The 18,261-nt window shown below is 34.2% G+C and overlaps 1 protein-coding gene across 11 annotated transcripts in view; it reads right to left on the bottom strand.

Moving 5' to 3' along the window:
• FOXP2 (forkhead box P2) overlaps positions 1-18,261 on the bottom strand; it is a 528,558-nt gene that overhangs the window by 409,174 nt on the left and 101,123 nt on the right. The window lies entirely within an intron of this gene.

Genomic DNA, 18,261 nt, shown 5'->3' with positions numbered 1-18,261 from the left:
GCAACTAAACTAATTTAGAATTTAGAAGAACTTAGAGTTTTCTTTTAATCAAAAGAAGTCTGAGTGGATGCCTAGTTCAGGTAACTCTTCAAGAAAAAATAGGCATTCAAAAATTACATTTGTCCATTTACCTTAGGACTACCTCAATCAAGTGAATATTGAAAAATTTCTATTATTGTTGTGGTATTGGTGATGAAAGTGGTGGTATTTCTTTGACTAAAAACTTTTTGAAAAGTAAAGTCTGAACTGCCATTTTTTTCCCCTTTCCTTTTTCTCCTAAGCAGAGACAGTCTGAATTATATCAAATAAGGGCTACCACCAAATGATAAGAAAAGCAACTTGAAATAATGTCCATTTTGGGTAAATGATGCTACATGAATTAATGTTCATTTGAAGTAAGGAAATTCCCACTATGAATCAGAAGAAATAGTGCATATTCATTACAGGTAATATTTATCAAAATAATGTCATACTATGAAGTTAAAGAAGCAATTAGAATACAAAATGGTAAGGCTTCCCTGGTGGCGCAGTGGTTAAGAATCCGCCTGCCAAGTCAGGGGACATGGGTTCAAGCCCTGGTCCAGGAAGATCCCCCATGCCACGGAGCAACTAAGCCCACCTGCCACAACTACTGAGCCTGCCCGCTAGAGCCCACGAGCCACAACTACTGAGCCCACGTGCCGCATCTGCTGAAGCCCGGGAGCTCTAGAGTCCATGTTCTGCAACAAGAGAAGCCACCACAATGAGAAGCCCGCGCAACTCAATGAAGATCACCACAACTAGAGAAAGCCCGTGCAAAGCAACGAAGACCCAACACTGCCAAAAGTGATAAATAAATAAAAATAAATTTATTTAAAAAACAAAGAATACAAAATGGTATATACACAATGACAGCAGTCATGAATCCATGTAAATATATGGACAACAGATACTGTTATATAATAATGTAGGCTTATCAATATTTTTCCTATTATTTTCTTCTATATTGTAATATTTGTAGGAGAAGAAAAAAAAAACTATCACCAAGTTCTACCATCAAACTTTATAAAAGACTTCTTAACACTCACAGCATTATGAAAACAGAAATCTCATGTCAGCTGTGGCTACAATGTGATTATCCTGTGCTTGGACAACGAAACTAAATAAATGGGTGGAAAAAAAGGCAGAAATTATTTACCAAATAGCAATGAATGAAGGGGCAATACGTTGGAGAAGTAAAAAGGTATGACTGATTGAAATAATTTAAAATTTTAATAAAGATATTTTATACAGGCAATATGTCTTGCTAATAATACCAAATAAATACAAATAGGTTTAAAAAATCGTAGCCACAAAAAAAGGTGACTCAAAATTCCAAGTAAATATGGAGAAAGTTTTATCTAGTAAAGTAGGTGGTTCTAAAGTGCTAACAAAGATACATACCAAATATAATTGTTACTACTGAAAAGAGAAACTCAAAAGCAGAGAAAAGAATATATTTTAGCATGACCAAACTAAGTATATTAAAATGTTAACAATCTTCTAAAAGGGAAAGGTAAACACTGTTCTAAAAGGGAAGGTCACATGTTATTTTACCCTTTAAAATTGTATTCTTATCTAACTCTACTAAGTAATAAAAAACTAGTTTTCATTTTTTTATTGTCATTGAAATCAACCTTATGTTCTTCTTACAACTGGATAATTAACTTTTATCATTAAAATGGCTATGGCTTAAATGATAATATAATTAAAATTTATATCATCTTTTGTATTTGGAAAACTTCATAAAATTAAAAATTTGATTAGTGTATAACCTACTTGTAAAAATTAGTATAATTAATCTATTTGAAAAACTAGCAGCTTTTAAACTAAAATAAAATGGGACTTCAGTTCTTTAGATTTAGTCTAACCACTGAATATCAAGTTGGCTTTCCACTTCATGTGTTACTTGCCCAGACTCAAGAAATAAGGGGGGCAGGGACTGCCATTAGGCAGTGAATATTATACAAAACTTTTATGAGTTTAGGACAGAAACTGGTACCAAAATATATCAAGCATGGCTTGATATAATAATATATAATTGCATAAACCTGTATACTGTTGCTATAGAAACATGAATGGCTGGAGGTAAATAATACTACCCTTAATGATTGACACTGCCCAATATAAGCAACTGAAATAGCACACAACAGAACCATATTACAATCCTGCCAGACAAGTGAAGATTATTCCTTCATAGCTAATATATTCAGTGCTTGACACTATTTCAGTTTTGCTTAGATTATTTTTTTATTTACTTTTATTCTCTCTTCTTTCCCATATCTATTCCATTGCTGCTTATTCTGTGCAGGAATAGAGAATGTGGCCTTCTTGAAGAGCCTCCTGTCTTTAAATACTACGCAGCTCTTAAGAGTCACTCCCACTGCGTGAAAAATATCATTTTCATATGGCCCGGGGGCATTTTCACACAGTCAATTGCTATAAGAAAGACCTATATTTAAGAGCTACCTTATAATTCTTGCTGCTTGGTGAGCAAGGATGCAGTGGAGAGAATTCTTCTGGGGGTGAGGCTGAGGGCCATCTCTACTCCTCTAACAATACATGCATCTAACCCGTAAATTTGGACAGAAAAATGTCACACTGCTTTCAGAGTGTAGAAGGTACTGTAACACAATTAGAGCAGGCTTTTCCATATGAAGGTCAAAAAATAAGCACTTTTATAATACACACTTAGAGTACATATGCATATTAATTCTTTCTAAGCTTAAGATCATTTCAGCGAACTTTTATGAGCCTAACATTTTCTGAAGCATTGGGGATAAAGCACTCACTGTCTAGTGGAGAAAACAGGTAAAATAACAATTAATTGTAATATATGTAGTAAGGACATGCATATATGCACAAAGTATGATCTTAATATCATACAGATTTTAATAAAACTTATTATTACAGCATCCAGGCCTAAAATGAGAAGAGGTGTTACTTGGAGAGGGACCTAGAATCAACACAGGCTAATACGTTTAAACTAATCTTCACACAGATGATAAAACTTTTCCTAAATTCCGGGAATTATTTTCTATAAAGGCAATGCTCTATAACTGCACTGAACAGCTTTTAAAGTTTTATTTTTAATGCCATTATTTGAGCATAAGGACTTTATGTCAAACGGTGTCCTATACTCGTTTTCTTTTACTCCATTTAGTTCTTACAGCAACACTATGAATGTATCACTATTGACTCCCATTTGTTACTGGGAAGATTTCATGCCCATCACTTTGTGCAGTATGTATATTAATTTTCAATCACAACAATACTACTGCTAAATTGATATTATCATCCCCATTATGCAAACCAAGACACTGAGGTTAAGAAATTTACCAGTGATTAAAAATATCGTAAATGACAGAAATGGAATCCAAATGTAGGTGTCGGGCTCCAACCTCAACTAGTTCCCCAACTCCATACTGACTGGTACTCAGATTCCAACCAGTCATTCCAGCCTCACATCTCTCCCCCATCCTTGCCACCAACCTTAGAGTCCAGACAACTCACACCTCCTCACATTTTAGCATGCTGCTCTGTGTGCGCCTAGTGACCTTACTAGCCTTTACCAGTGGTTCAAAATTTATTCATCTGTCAAAACCCAGTTCAACCACCTTCTTCAACACCTCCAAAAGAATTGATCATCTGGCTCCTGGAGTATTTTGTTTATACTTCTGTCACAGTACGTCCATGGTGAAATTTGTATTGTAGTATGTTATATCTATCTCAACCCTTGGGCTGACAACTCTTGGGAGGGCCAAGAACTACATTTTATTCATCTTTCTGGTGCCTAGCATGGATCAAGGCACCCAAGTATGTGATCAGCAAGCTCTATTAGTTTTATACTAGTTCACACGTAAGGTCTTCTGTATTGTGATCATTACTCTTTTTCCACTCTTCAAGTATCCTACTCTCCAGAGCCAACAGACCACTTGATGTTTCTCCCACATGTGACTCCAAAGTTTTGCTTTGCTCACGTTTTTCCCCTCTATACATTGTAACATTTCCTTCCCAACCCTATTTACCTACAAAATCCTGCCTACCTTTCAAGATTCAACTTTATCTCTGTCCCGTACAGGAAAAACCCGTGTAAGCCTAAGTATTATAAACTTTACCTTTTTCTTAATGCTCTCTAAGAGTACTTATGAAATACATCATGAGTGGCCTACACTGTGGTGATTATAAGCATTCTAGAGAGAAAGAATCATGTTATTCTTTTCATCCCCAGTTTTATCACAAAGTCTTGCTATAGTAAACATGTATTTGATAGTAACTTGATTTAACTTTAATCCTTGCATTATAAACTACAATATAATAGAATAATGTGAAATAATTCTTCTGCCTGTTTTCCCTTTATTTTGCACTGGCATACACTCTGGTAAGAATTACATTGCACTGCCTTATAATCATGTGTGTAAATCCTAAGGCAAGGAGGGGGCTGATCAACCTCAGTGGTTGACCATGTCCAATATATGCAATTGAAATATCACATAAGCATGCTGCAATGCTACCAGAGAAGCAAAGTGTATTCTTTTAAAGTTAATGTATTCACGCATCATACTATTTGGGTAATTTTGCTAAAATTAGGTTACTTTTTATTGTTTTTTATTCCATCTCTTTTACCATACAGATCCCATTTCTATGCATGAAAGCATAAAAGAAAACAAGTCACAGAGATAACTGAAAATGTTCATCTAAGCACTATCTGGGGAGATAGTATTTTAGACTTCACATTTGGAATATTCCTCCCCTAACTGGCAGGGGTAATAGGTAGCCAATAGGCTTTATTATTCTAATTCTAGTAGCAAGACCACCCATATGGTGGATATGGCTATATCAGACTGCCTGGGCCCAATACCATAAAACAGCTGATACATGAACTTCCTTTCAATTCTGATTCTACAATCCCCAAGCAATCTGGTGATTCTGTTGCTTTCCGGCTGCCAGTCCTGCTCTGCCTAAAGGAAAAGAAAGTTTCTAATGACCAAATTCCTCATTTTAAATTTTGCATACACGGAACTCACAGATTCTTCATATTCTAATTATTTTTGTCCCTAGAAAAATAATTTCTCACCATAAATCAATCTTTTTAGTTTTAAACACTAATTTCATGAGCTTGCTTAACATGAGTCTATCCTCAGAAATGTGAGTCTATTTTACAGGCCAAGGACTACATCCTAGACCATGACAGGAAATTAATGCTAGTCTTCTGGTCCTACTAGACCTCTCTGCCAATCCCTTCCCTTGATGACAATAAGATGACAGCATTAATTTCTACAAACCATATATTTTTCTTCCTTTATGGTTAATTCCAAAGGGTAGAATGGAAGACAATATCTCCTACAATAAACTAGCTCACAATTCTACCTTTTATATAGTTATTTTTAAACATTAAGTATCTGTCCTATTTGGTGATAAATAATGCCAAACTGTTGTTATCAATGTACTTGCCAATCAATCAGAAGGACTTTAATATTAACAGGTTAAAATAATTATTTTATTATTATCTATTATTTTATATTCACAAACCACAATGCTCTTATTATTTTTAAAAATGACGATGCTTATGATTTCATTCTGTCAAGGATAATTTACTTATGACATTTGGATAAAGCCAGACTTTACTAATATATTCCATTTGCTTTATGATGTTTTATTTTGTTTCATTGTGTTTGAGATGGAAATTGGAAATAAGGAATGTAGAAGCCACAAATATTTTATCTCACAATAATAATCCACAAAGTAGAATACCAACTTAGCCACCAGAAATCAGAGATGTGTACATATGAGATAAACCCAAAAGGTTTTTTTCATAATGTCAGTTATAAGAATGAAGCAAATACATTAAAAATTCTTTAGTAGAAACCAAGATCACAGTGAATGCATGTATCATATATATCGTATATAAAAATGAAAATATGAATATGCTTTTCTTACTCATTGTTTTACTCTTAAGCTTACCTTGTCCAAGCCTCCACTGTATTAGATTAGTTCAATGTCTACCTATGTTCACTACCATAAACAATATTCATTTTAATGATCTGCAAATGTTGGTATATATGACAATAATTTAAATTGAATCTTATAAATGCCAAACAAAAGCTGCAGAAAAAAATTAATAGTATAATTGGTTGGAGGGATTTATGTTTAATTAGAGTATCTTGGGGAACAACAGGGAAAACTCTGTTTCTTCTTCTTCATATTTTCATGAGGAGACTTTTGATCAAGAAATGCAATTAGTTTTATTCTGTCCCTCACTTCTTACCATGAGAGTGGCAGAGACTCATCACACTGGTGAGTTTAAGAGAACATATGAACGTGCCCAGTTCAATTCCTTTTTCCCAGTTCAGTGCTACCTGTAGAGAAGACACATTCAGGCCTGTTTTTATCCATTCCTCAGTGACAGAGGACAGTGGATGTCCCACTGTGCCAGCAGCGGGGAGGGTACCACTGTCTAATTCAGAGCTGAAGCCAATTTCATATGGACACATAATGCATGTCCTCCAATTCAGCCTCTACCAGTAATAAAACTGGTACTTTGATCTCCATCTGCCTGGCACCTGTGTCTGTTTCTCTGAAGTTTCCAAAGTCTGGAGGGGATGTGATTAATGTGATTTATCCAACCTCTAAAACCCCAAACCAAGTCGACTGCTGACACAGAGGTGGAGATCTACATAGACTGAATACTGTAAGACTGCCTATTCTTATTTATTCATTCCGTAAGTATTTACTGAACACTGAGTATGTGCCAGGTATTCTCTAGGCATGGGAATATGGCAGGGGAGAAAGACAAAAGCCAGCATCTTAGGAAACCAACTCTAAGCACACACCACCAGGCTGTGAGTAAATCAGCAGGGAAATAGGAAGAGAAATACACCTGTGTTTTCTTTTTCATGGACTTCAGAGTATAAATTACAGTATTTCAACATATTAATTGCAACAAAAAATAATAATAGGCTGATATAAAACTGCAGAGAGTCATCCATTTGACCTACAAAAATAGCAGTTGTCTTACGATAGAGACTAATAATTTGACACTAAAGAATAAGTGAGCAAATTCTATCCTTTTGGAATGACACAAAAGACCATATAAATATCGAAAAATCTAAAATAAAACTAATTAATGATTATAAAGAGATATTTTAATTTAAAATAGCGTATATATATATAAATAATGAATAGGGTTTGATGTGGGAAAACCACTTGTACAGATTGATTGAATCTTATCAGTTCTGGGTAATAATACCATATCCTGTTCTATGACAAACTAACAGAAGCAGCATCAGTTTTCTTTTAATACATCTGAATATTAAAGATTAAATATCAAAAGTAGCACTGATTTTCTTTTAATGCAATTGAATATTAAGGATTCATATTAATAACAACACTTATCCCCTCTAATGTGTTTCTCATATTTAAAGTACTTTACAAATATTAATTCCGAAAAATCATTAATAGTGTCAATCCAAGATGGATAATATTCATATGTTTCAAAGATAGTCTATATCCAAAACGCTTTATACATCTGAAAACAGAAGACTTTACAAAAACTCTGACAAATTGCTAATACCAGCTAACAAAGACACAAAGTAGAACACTTTTTTGTATTTATAGAAGATTATAATCACTATGATACTAACAGGGAAGAGGTGGCATTTTGCCAACTGGTATGAGAGCCGTTCTGCTCCCTAGAAAATTAAAATTCTTCAAAAATTCTATACTAAATACAGAAGCATTTAAAGTTAGGAGTAAAGGACAGCAGAGGGGAAAGAATGACTTTGTCAGTGGAACACGGCCGAAAGGCAGTCAGAGAACGGTTACCCCAGCAGAGGCAGAGCCAGCCTGCAGTAGCCGTGTGCTCCAGGTCAGCCTGAGGTGTCTCACCCAGTGCCATGTCTTCATGTTACTGCATCTATCACAGTCTATATATGCTGAGAATAGGCGTGCTAGTTTATTACAAGTCTCTGAACTTCAAGAGAGGACACGATATATAGGATAAAAGATGATTTCCTGAAAGGCAATAAGAAATTTTATGAAATACTATGCACTTACTTTAGATTTTTCACCTCTGAAATCTCAATTGGAGATAGGATCTTGAAAACTCTAGCATGATGATAACATTTCAGAACAAAAATGATAGTCTTAAAATGAGCATACCCTACAGAAACTTATGTCATAGTTTATCCTCTCATTTTTCCTTTCTATACAAAATTAATTGAGATGATTTCAAAGTACATTTTCAGTATAATCTGTTGCAAGGTGAGAGCTCTGTAGTTCAAATACCTACAACTATGCTCATCAAGGATTGCTGAAGTTTTACTGGTTTTCCCTAAAGCCAATCCTTTCTAATTTTTGTAACAAATTAACTTTCAAAAATTAAAATATACCATTTTATGTAGTTACTTTTCTGTTATTTTAAAACAGCATTGAGGGACTTCCCTGCTGGCACAATGGTTAAGAATCCGCCTTCCAATGCAGGGGATACGGGTTTGAGCCCTGGTCCGGGAAGATCCCACATGCTGCGGAGCAACTAAGCCCGCCCGCCGCAACTACTGGGCCTGCGCTCTAGAGCCCATGAGCCACAACTACTGTGCCCACGCACCGCAACTACTGAAGCCAGCGTGCCTAGAGCCCGTGCTCCGCAACAAGAGAAGGCACCACAATGAGAAGCCTGCGCGCAGCAACAAAGAGTAGCCCCTGCTTGCCATAACTAGAGAAAGCCCGCATGCAGCAATGAAGACCCAACGCAGCCAAAAAAAAAAACAAACAGAACTGAAGTGATGCTTGAGTCAAAATAAATATTATGGTTCAGGTAACTAATAGTTGGGTCATATTTAAGAGTCATCCAAGGATAAACTCTTACAAAATACTTAGTTTTTAAAATGACAAAATTAAGTTGCTATAAACCTTAATGAAGTTTTTAAAACTTTCTAGAAAAGATTTGAGTCTGGGAGATAAAGTCCAACCCATGGAAAGAAATTAATTACATATGTTTACAAAATAAGTAGGTCAAATAGGCATTATAGATGATGTCAACAGGCATTATAAAATTATTCTGAGTATTATTTGAGTAAACATACATCTCTGAGATGCTTATAAGCTGAAATGCCTTATATTTATGAATTTTAAACTCTCCACATGTACAGTCTTTGTTTTAAAACCCAGAAAAGAGTTGAAATGGAAAAAAAAAAAAAGAGTTGAAATGGAGAGCACATAATCACAGTGAAACCTTCGGATGCACAAAACTTACATTCTCAACTAGAAGAGCATATGTCTTTCTATAACACTCCTCAGATGAGGCAATTTCTAGATGTACTTATGTAAAAAAAGATGACTTATAAGTATGTCTGAAATAACATTTTCAAATATAATGAAGATCAGGAAAACAATGAGATGGTGTTTACAACAAATAACACTGACAGAGAAATCTAAAATTCCTGACTATTTGACTTTTAATAAAAAAAAAACCTTCTAACCAGCTTAGTAACATAGGAATGCTTACAATAAAGTTCATTAGAGGATCAAGTTCAGCAATCGCTCATTAAGGGCTTACCACAGACAAGGCACTGTGCTCGGCACTTAGAGGAAGCAAAAGCAAACAAGAGTTCACTTTCTCACATATATTATGATTGGAGCAGACACCAAAGCTGACACCAAGTAATCCCATTTACTTCCACGGCCTTTTCCAGCTCAAATTTTTCCAGTCTCCTGGCAATATTCACTTACACGATGTTGTTGTTGATTTTCTGGGAAAAGGACTTTCCCCACCCTTGTTTTTCTGTCTCATTTTATTCCTATTTTTAATTTATGCCATCTTGTTGTATTTTGCATACTCTAAGTTGCCTTAAGACCACTGTAGAATGCGGCAGGGTATAAAGAAACAAATAGAAGACAAACACAGAAGAAGAAAATCAAGTCAAGATATTCCAGGACACACTTGAAAATCAGATTTTAAATGTCCAACTCTTCTTTCTCAGCTGGCATATTGGCCTTGAAGTCAGAATATCAAGATTTTAATGCTACCTCAATATCTATAAAATTTTAAGCATGATTCTGACCCTCATTAAGCCTCAGTTTTATCATCTGTAAGTAAAGGTAAAAACAGCCATGTCACAGGATTTTGTCTGCATATTGCAGAGTAGTTGGTATGGAAGAAATGTTCAACAAAAATCAGTTTCATTTCCTTCTTTTACAAACTCATTAGCTGTCTATTGCTCTAATATTGCAGTAAAATGTCAGTCAACAACATGGCATGTCTTGTTAGCAAAAACAGAACAAATGTAAAACCAGTATATGGATAAAACTATTAAGACAGTAAAACCAAAAATATCAAGATAAAAATTCATTTAAAAATTCTGCCCACATTTTCTTATAGTTACTACACCAACCTCAAATACTTTGCAGAATGAAACAGAGATATTTTTTAAGGAAAAAAATGGTCCATTACTTCCTCTAAATTTCTGCTTCTTAGTCAGGGTACATATATGACCCCCAGAATGTACATAAGAAACCAAAGGATGAACATTTTGTCATATTACTTTTGAAAAAATGTCAACAAACATTTTTATATAAAATATAACTAGATGACAAAATAGGATTCAAGATTCCCTTGAATTTAGGGGCAGAGGAGGGGGAAGCTTGAGATATCAGTGATAATTTTCAATTATGATGTGCTTTTTCAGTTAATTCTCCCCAAATTGATCTATATATTTAAAACAACCCCTATTAAAATCTCAGCAGGCTTTTTGTTGTTGTTGTTGAAACTGACAGGCTAAACCTAAAATGTATATGAAAATTCAAAGAACTTAGATTATCCAAAACAATTTTTAAAAGGAAGTAAAAAGTTGGGGTATATACACAATCTGGTTTCAAAGCTTGCTATAAAGCTGCAGTTATTATAAGAGTGGTACTGGTATAAAGATAGACCTAGAGATCATTAAAACAGATAAGAAAGTACAGAAATATGCCCTTAATATATATATGGTCATCAACTGATTTTTGACAATAGAGCCAAGACAATTTAAGGATAAAAGATGGTCTTTTCCACTAACGACCCCTGCCTACCATATACAAAAATTAACACAGAATGGATCAAACCTAAATGTGAGAGTTAAAAGTATAAAACTTGACAAGTAAAAAATAATAGAAAATCTTTACGATCTTAGATCAAGCAACAACTTCTTAGACATACACCAAAAGGATAACCCATAAGGTAAAAAATAATAAATTGGGCTCAATCAAAATTAAAATATTTTGCTCCTCAAAATGCCATTAAGAAAATATCACTAATTAGGAGAAAAATTTTGGAAATCATATATCTGATAAGGAACTTGTATCCAGAATATATATAGACCCCTTACAACTCAATAATGAAAAGTCAAACAACCCAATCAAAAAATTGCCAAGAGATTGAATAGACAATTCACCAAAGAAAATATACTAATGGCCACATGAATATCATTAGTTATTAAAGAAATGCAAATTAAAACCACAATGAGATACCACTATATGCCTACCAGAATGGCTCTTATCAAAAGGACCAAAAATACCAGAAGTTGGCAAGGACAAGGAAAACTTGGGGTCCTCATACATTTCTGGTGGGGATGTAAAAAACAAAACAAACACCATTTTTGAAAAAAAGTTTCTGTTTAGTAGTTTCTTAGTGGATATACATAAACTTATCGTTGAACCCTGCATTCATACCCCTAGAAAACTACCTAAGGGAATGAAAAGATATGTCCACATAAAGACTTATACAGAGAAGTTTACAGCAGCATTTAGAACAGCCAAAAAACAAGAAATCCAAATGTCTATAAACTGGTGAATTGATAAACAAAATCTGATCCATTCAATGGGATATTTCTTAGCAATAAAAGGAAAAAAATTCTAAACATGCTACAGCATTGATGAATCTCAAAAGCATTATGCTAATTGGAAGTAGCCAGACACAAAAGATTACATATTGTAAGATTCTATTTATAAAAAATTTCTAGGAAAGGCCAATCTGTGAACACAGAATACAAATCAGCAGTTGCCTAGGATGGGACTGGTAGCAGGGTTCGACTGCAAATGAGCATGAGAGAGTTTTGGGGGGTAATAAAGGAATTATAGAACTGGATCTGGTGATGATTACACAACTCTAAATATACTAAAATCATTGAATTCCATCAACCGCAATGAGTGAATTTTATGGTATGAAAATTATACCTCATTAACGCTGTTAAAACTAACACAACATTGTAAATCAACTATACTTCAATTTTTAAAAATTAAAAAATAAGAACAAATGAGTATGCAAAGTTCTAAACTAAAGCCATAGACTATTTTTGCAATGATTAATCAATAAATTATTAGTTTAAGATGTTTAACCCAAAGAAGCGGACATAAAGTAGAAACATAACTATTTTCAAATACCCGATGTACTTCTAACATACGATATATGTATGCATATGTACACATATGTAATGTGCCCTTCAAAGGACAACTAAGGCTAATGGGTCTTAATTAGAACAAATAAATTTTAAGAATATAAATACAAATCAATACACTGAGAACTCTCTAAAATTAAGAGCCAACGTTTCCAAAAAATGAGCTGTGAACATTTAACAGGATGCTCCATGAGTCAGTCTATTTCTTGTTACTGAAACTGTTTTAAATGGTTAATTGACTAGCTAGTATTGTTCAGAGCCAACTCCTACATGGAATGGAATTGAATAATAAATCAGATGACCCCCAAGATTCCTTTCATTTTTAGGATACTTTTATTATTTTTATTTCTGCCACTGAACTGACACATTAAAAATGAGGGTAGCCTTGAGACAAATGGGCACTCAAAGTCAAAATTACAGTCCAGTCCAGGGCCTAAAACAAAGCCTCTACTTGTCTGATGACCCTAATATATAATGGGTCTGAAAGTGAAGTTGTCAAGGTTCTGGATGAATACACTGAGTCTGGCCCAGGCAGCTACTGGGGACGCTTACTGTAACTGTAACAGCATAGAGGGTCACCTTATAGCCAGTAATAAACTGTCTTTTGATCTGATAAGCTTTCGAGTACATCTTTTCAAAAAAATTATCAAATATTTTTTTAATATAAGGAGGTAAGGTACTGATATAAAAAGACTATTTTATTCATTTCTTTCTTAACAAAAATAACATTTTTCAGCAGGAGAAAAATGAGTAGAATTATGTAACTATTGTGCTGTGTTATAAGTAATAGTTATTGTCAAAATAAATCTCTTCTTGCCTTGAAAAACATCTGACCTGAGCTCAAGTAAAACTATTATTTCAGGAACTATCTCTGTAGTGGAGAGGTGATGGGGGTTCATAGGATACATCAGCATCAACTAAAACAAAATAAGGTAGATATTATGTTATAGACAGAGACACATGCTGAAAATTTCAGTGAAACTTCTGAGACTATAGTTTTTGCCTTGGCGATTAAAACCTTGGAATTTTAATAAAGCAATACTTATTTTAATAAACTATTGCAAACAATACCCTTACTGTGACATTTTCTACCTCATTCATAACCAGAGAATACTATACATATGTGTGCATACATATGTGTTTTAGGTTTATACTTTTCTAATTTCAAATGTTGTATTCATTAGGTCATTTTACTCTTTAAAGAGATGAGATTTTAAACATGGCAGGAAGATGTGGTTGAACTGGACAGCAAATAACAGCTACTGGCTTGCTCTTGGTTATCTATGAGCCTACTTCAGTGTGTTTCCTGTGTGTTCAATTAGCTCTTTTTTCTTTTCAAACAAGGTGAGATGATCATCTCAACAGACAAAGAAAAAGCATTTAATAAAAACATTCAGAAACTAGGAATAGAAGAAAACTTCCTGGACCTGATAAAGGGCACCTACAAAACAAAACAAAACACATCTAACATCATATTTAGTGGTGAAAGATTATTAAATGCTTTCTCTCTAAGTTCAGAAAGAAGAAACGAATGTCAGTTGTTGTAACATCTATTTAACACTGTATTAGAGGAACTAGCTAGGGTAATTACATGAAAAAAAATGAAAAGGCATCAAGATTTCAGGAGGGAAATATTAAATGTATCTGATTTTGTAAACAAAAACTGTGTATATAGGAAATCCTAAGGAATCCATACAAAAAGTCTGTTAGAACTAATAAATGAGTTCAGCAAGGTAGCAGGACACAAGATCGATACACAAAAGTGAATTGTATACTAGCAAAGAACAACGTGAAAATAAAATTAAGAAAAAAATCAACTTACAATAGCATCAAAAAGAATAAAATACTTCAAAATAAACTCATGAAAATAAATGCAGACCTTATACACTGAAAAATACTAAGTATCATTGAAAATAATCACAGAAGACCTGAATAAATGGAAAGACATCTAATGTTCATGGATTTGAAGACTTAATATTAAGATGGCAATATTCCCAAAATAGATCTATAGATTCAACACAATCCTTATCAAAGTCCCAGCTGTATTTTTTTGCAGAAATTGACCAGCTGATCCTAAAATTCACATGGAAATGCCAAAACAATATAGAAAAAGAAAAAAGTTAAAGGATTCGCACTTCCAGATTTCAAAACTTACTACAAAGCTAGATAATCAAGACAATGCAGTACCAACAGAAGACATACAGATTAATGGAATAAAACTCAGAGTATAGAAATCAACACACTTATGGTCAATTGATTTTGGGCAAGGGAAGACAATTCAAGAATAGTATTTTCAACACAATGTGCTGGGACCTGGATAGCTAAATGCGAAAGAATGAACTTGGACTCCTATCTCACAAGATACGTAAAAATTAAATCAAACTGAATCACAGACCTAAATGTAAAAGTTAAAACTATAAAATTCTCAGAACACATCTTTGTGACCCTAGAATAGGCAATGATTTTCTTAGATGTGGCATCAAAAGCACAAGTGACATCAGAAAAAAACAAATAAATCGGATTCTCTAAAAATTTAAAATTTTTGTGCTTCAAAGGACACTATAAAGAAACTGAAAAGATAATCCACAGAAATGGAGAAAATATTTGCAAATCATATACCTGAGATTAGTATCTAGAATGAGTTTAGTATCTAGAATGTATAAAAAAGTCTTACAACTCAACAATAAAAAGAATTATACCCAATTTTTTAAAAGAGGACAATATTTGGAATTATAAAATGGTGTATCCGCTTTGAAAAAGTTTGTCAATTCCTCAAAATGTTAAGCATAGTTACCATATGACTCCTAAGTATATAACTAAGAGAACTGATAAGCATATGTCTGAATAAAAGCATAAGTGTTCATACCAGTATTATTCATAATAGCCGAAAAGTGGGAATAATCCAAATGGCCATCAACGAATGAATGGATAAACAAAATGTGGTATATCTATTATAATGGAATATCATTTGGCCCTAAAACGGTATGAAGTATTGATGCATGCTACAACATGGATGAACCTTCAAAACATTATAGCAAGTGAAAGAAGCCAGACATAAAAGGCTGTGTGCCGCATAATTCCATGTATATGAAATGTACAGAATGGGAAAATAGAAGGTAGAACAGTGGTTTACAAGGGCTGGGGAGAGAGGGAGGTGCTAAGAGACTGCTAATGGGTGTGGGGTTTCTTTCTGAAGTGAAGAAAATGTTGTAAAATTTGACAGTGGCCAACAGCTGCACAAATCTATGAAGAGTAAAATAACACTGAATTGTACACTTTAAAATGAAGGATTTAATAGTATGTGAATTATGTCTCAATGAAGATGTAATTAGAAAAATAAGTCAAAGCAGGTGGGCCACTTAAGATAGATCAGGACCATCATTCAGTAAGGAATAAAAAAACTTATCAAGGACATATTATAGGAAGAGGTGTAGATTGGGAAAATGACTCACAGAGCTTTAATTCCAACAGGGGAAGACAGAAAACATAGAAGAAAAATTAAATAAACAAGACAATTACAGCTTGTAATAAAGGCCATGAAGGAAAATATAGTGACCTGACAGAGAAAAATTATTGGAGGCCTTCATTAAACAAGGTAGTCAGGGAAGGCCTCTATGGGGATTTGATCCAAAGAATAAGACAAAAACTATCACATAAAAGGTGTGGAGGGGTGCATGCCTGGTTGGGAAATGGGAAGTCCAAATGCCCTCAACTAGAAGACAACTTGGCATGTTCAAGAAAGGCCAGTGTGTCTAAAACATAATATATGAGGGGGAAAAGTGGCACAAGAAAATGCTGCAGAAATAAACAAGAGTTAGATCAGGCAGAGCATGGAAGCTACAGTTATGAATTTAGATTTTATCCTTCCTTCAAGCGGAAGCCATGGGAAGATTTTAGGCAGAGTAGTGACACTATCTGATTTACACGATCCAATTTTAAAAGCTTGTTTTGTCTGTCATGCAGAGAACAGACTGGAAGAGGGCAACAACGAAAACAGGAAGAGTAAATAAATGGCTCTAGCTGTCTTCCTGGAGAGATGGGTGGATTGGCCCAGACTGAGAGAGTCTCTTTATGTAACTGTATCCAGCACTTCAGGTTCTAGCCTATTCTAAGTGTAGTAGATATTGTGATATATTGCCCAAACTCATTTCTGGGATGAAGGACTTATTTCCCCAGCTACTGGCTCAGCTGAAAACAGACTTCCTGGAGCAGCCTTCATCCAGTGATCAGCACAAAGGTAGAGAGCCCTGGCCCCTTACCTGAATGAGCCATCCAGCTTCAGACCTCCCCACGAGGTCCACGATGCCTTCACTGAAACTACATCCCTCTCCCCAGTTCTGCTTCCTTCCTTTCCCTCCTAAAGCTATTGATCTCAAGAGTGTTCCTTAATCATTGTCCTCTATGATAATCTCCATCTCATAATCTGCTTCCCAGGAACTCAATCTGACACTGATTTCATAAATCTCAGTACATGGTCCTCAGTTTACCTTAATTTATAGATGGTCAATAATAATAAACTTGAAATGATAATACCATTTTTAAAACTCCTTAACAATGCAGCGATACCTTGCAAATATGAATGACATTTGTACCATAACCCATTCATACTACATGTATCCTAATTAAATCTTTTGTTTGTAAACACATTTGAATTCTATTTTAGCAAAAAGGCAATAGTAAAAAATAAAATAAATGGCAAAATAAATTGTACCATTAATCACTCTGAAGAACCTAGGAACAAAAGTGTACAAGTTTACTAAGTGTCTTTCATTGCTAGATAAGAAGATAAAGCATTATTTACAACTGCTGATCAGATCAATTAATGTGAACCATTATAATTGAAACATATTATCCCACTCCATACTAATCAAAAGTAAAAATTCAATGGAGTACCTTGTTTCTATTAGCCCAGAACATTATGTCCTACAATCAGAAAAACATTCAAAATTTGCATATGCAATTCTATTCTTCCAAACTACAGTTGCTCTCTATATTTATAAGTGGTATAATTTATGAAACAATTTGAGGTACATAAGAACAACATATAATCAAATCTTGATTATTTAGGGTGGTAGAAGAAATATATCACTAAAATCTACCCCATTTAACTCATCACATACAATCTTCTTGCCTATCAAACAATTTTCCCAGACTGCTTGCTAGTAGCTAAATAATTTAATTTGGGTTTTACCCTTTTCTTATTTCATAAAGGTTCTACAGTATCAGTGAAATGGCCAAAGGGCAGCAACATGAGAGAGCCAAGTCAGAAGTAGCAAAGTCCCTAAATAATCCTCAAAGTATTCTACATCTTAAATAACTTAGAGTTTACTGTTGGTTGTGTTGGCAAAAAATATATATATATTGAAAGGATCTTTTCTCTGGAGTTTCAGCCCAGATCAGAATTTTATTGCCTTTTGCCCAAGGCCACTGCAAGACCTCCGGAGCAAAAAGAAGGTACAGTGTGATCCTTAATATGAGTTATGAAGATCAAAATAGAGCAAAGAGAGGATTTCAGAGATTTAAAAATCAGTAACAATTTTTACTGAAATTTGGAAATATGTCTCCATATTTTAACTGTATATTATAAAATAATTTTCACTCTGTTTTTGAAATAGCCAGGCAATAAGTTATGTATGACTGTGAGTTCCTTGAGGTGGGAAATACAACTGGATCATTCTATTTCCAATGTGTCATATGGAGCCTGGAACATGGCACTCAACAAAAGAAAACACAAAGGAAGATCCTTTAGTTCTGTGCTTCCACATACACAGATTTCCTCAACTAAGAGAGTGTATTTGAAAACGAAGTGTAA

The sequence above is a fragment of the Balaenoptera physalus genome, assembly GCF_965194825.1.
Source record: "Balaenoptera physalus genome assembly, chromosome: 8".
NCBI classification, from domain to species: Eukaryota; Metazoa; Chordata; class Mammalia; order Artiodactyla; family Balaenopteridae; genus Balaenoptera; species Balaenoptera physalus.
The sequence above is the reverse complement of the archived record's forward strand: the minus strand, read 5'-3'. Positions and strand labels throughout refer to the sequence as shown.